Genomic DNA, 2,500 nt, shown 5'->3' with positions numbered 1-2,500 from the left:
AGTTTTACTCAGAACTTGGACAGAGGTGTGCTGGAGACCTTCAGGATCCCGAAGATAAACTGGAAAAGACAACCATGACGAGCAGGGCAGAGAGGGCAGATGAGTGAGTATTTTAGTCACCTAACGTTATGTTTCGGCCAGCAAAGTAATATCTAACGTTATAGGCTTCAGGTGGTAACCAGGGCGACTAGACTAGACTTAGACTAATGTTGTAATATTGAGGGACAGTCAAGAGAAACTGTATGAACGTGAAGTCTCATTTGTAGCCAACGAAATAATGAGTGTATGTTGGATGCCGGTAACTGTTTATTCATGTTTTGTGGAACTTTATTAGCGTTACTGCAGCAGCTAGCCAGAGCATCTTTAAGCTAGCGTTTGCGTTGTTGTTGTTGTTATATGGAAGCCCATTCTGCCAGTATGTGTGTGTGTGTTGCTGCTTTATGTAAATTTATAGACATGCCCTGAAGATAACGATATAGCAGGAATTCATTTGATTGGAAAAGTTGTGTAACTTAGATTAGCACCCAGCGGCTAGCTCGCGCAGACCATAAAGCTGTATCGTTAGTGGCCCGCTGGGCACAATACGGATAAAATTCCTGCTCAAACGTGCGGTGGTCACGATTTTGGGTTAGAAACGGTTATTGTGGTGACATTAACGGTAGAGGTGCAGCTAGACTTGGTTAGCTTTGTTGTCATACGGAGCTGGGTGAACGTGGGCGTGAAAAGCTCACGCGCAATGCTTCCTGGTGCATGTAGGCGCTGCAGACTCTGCTTTCTCAGTCAATATAGCACTCACTGAGGAATATACTGCTTCAATGGACTACATATATCATCAAGACTGACTGGAAATCCACTTGAAAAGTGCAGAAGTTTCCCTTGAAGAGTAACCCACTGTCTCGTCAGAGTTTACGAACAGACTGCACAACGCTTGAGGTAGATTTATGGTGTTTCATTTGGAGCTGTGAAAATAGTCTTATTTTCAAGGCCAACTTTTCAGTTTGTACCAGGAAAGTTAATACACATGGACAACCTCACAGTGGGAGACACCCCGATTACTAAAGTGCCATGTAAACGCACTCTGTCCAGTACCTAACTTTACTGTCGACAGAACAGACAACTGCTGCTGTGTGTCGATTTCAAACTCAGCTACTCGGTCTCAACTTGAATTGACCAAGGTGTATTTATTCTCCTGTTAGAAACTCAACAGTAGACCTAGTAATAAGACTTCCACAAGATTCCCACAGTTGAACGTATCAAATTCAACAGCTCAGTAAAACCTGCCCACCTCAAGAGCTGTGCAGTCTGTTCATAAACTCTGGCAGGACAGTACTTTTAATATGACAGCATTTATAAACACGGAAATAACTTATTGACTTAAATCCACTTGAAAAGTGGTTGGCTGAAAATAATTATACATGGTAGGCAGAAGAGAAATCGGACTTTTGAGCAACCGTGAGTTAACATCAGGTTTTTAGTCTCAGTATCTGCGTTTACACGGACCCTAATATTCCACTAATAATTGGAATAACAGCCCAAACAGAATAATTCCTCATGTAACCACCTCAGTTGGAAGAGACGGCCCGATTGGAAGAATTTTCAATTGTGTTGAGAGGGGCGGTGTAAACCTTTGATAGTCCGTTCAATAGGAAAATATTAGATATTATTTTGGCCAGATTGATTATCTTTATTTAAAGAAGTGCTCGGCCATGTCTTTCTCCTACAAGTCCTCTGTGACGTCTCCTCTTTCTTCAGTTTCACCAATGGAACCTTTTTCCCAAGATCCCTCTGAACTGCTTCCATGTATTGAGGCTTTTGACGGAATATATTCATCACCACTGCCTTCAGTGCAGCTTATAGAGGCTTCCCATCCATCAGACACCTTGAAGATTGATTCCAGGTATTCTTTGGTAAACTGGAAATTAAATATACAAAATGCTTACAGCCAAATTATCTGCCAGAAACATTAATCAAGGTATGAAATATGTGTCCGTATGTATGTGTCCGGCTAGTTTTTATTATGCAAACGTACAAATATGCTGTCGGTTCTTCTCAGGGGTGGTACATCTGCGTCTCCCTCTCTCTCCCCCTCTCTCTCCCTGTCTCTCCCCTCTCTGTCTCCCCCTCTCTGTCCCTCTCTCTCCCCCTCTCTGTCTCCCCCTCTCTGTCCCTCTCTCCCCCTCTCTGTCTCCCCCTCTCTGTCCCCTCTCTCCCCCTCTCTGTCTCCCCCTCTCTCCCCGTCTACCCCCTCTCTCCCCCCTCTCTGTCTCTCCCCCCCTCCCCTCTCCCCCCTCTCTCCCCTCTCTCCCCACTGTCTCCCCCTCTCCCCCCTCTCTCCCCCTCTCTCCCCTCTCCCCCTCTCTCTCCCCAGTAGCCGTGTTTCTGATGACAGTCGCTCATTAATATTCACAGGTGAACAGAAGCTCGCTTTGCTCTGATTCGTCCTGATGAATCTGCAGAAATGTCAGCGCTGCTCTTCGGTCCTCGTGATGCTGCAAATGTC

The 2,500-nt window shown here is 45.2% G+C and overlaps 1 protein-coding gene across 1 annotated transcript in view; it reads left to right on the top strand.

Annotated features, from left to right (window-relative positions):
- The window catches only part of tph2 (tryptophan hydroxylase 2 (tryptophan 5-monooxygenase)), a 23,676-nt gene that overhangs the window by 805 nt on the left and 20,371 nt on the right, over nt 1–2,500 (top strand). Inside the window, exons 1-3 of the mRNA XM_044194211.1 lie at nt 1–103; nt 1,753–1,897; nt 2,369–2,500. The exon at nt 1–103 is cut by the window's left edge and continues 805 nt beyond it; the exon at nt 2,369–2,500 is cut by the window's right edge and continues 1,962 nt beyond it. The gene's annotated coding sequence lies outside the window, so the exon portion shown is untranslated. The remainder of the gene's footprint in view (nt 104–1,752; nt 1,898–2,368) is intronic.

Source organism: Siniperca chuatsi, linkage group LG4 (assembly GCF_020085105.1).
Source record: "Siniperca chuatsi isolate FFG_IHB_CAS linkage group LG4, ASM2008510v1, whole genome shotgun sequence".
NCBI classification, from domain to species: Eukaryota; Metazoa; Chordata; class Actinopteri; order Centrarchiformes; family Sinipercidae; genus Siniperca; species Siniperca chuatsi.
The sequence above is the reverse complement of the archived record's forward strand: the minus strand, read 5'-3'. Positions and strand labels throughout refer to the sequence as shown.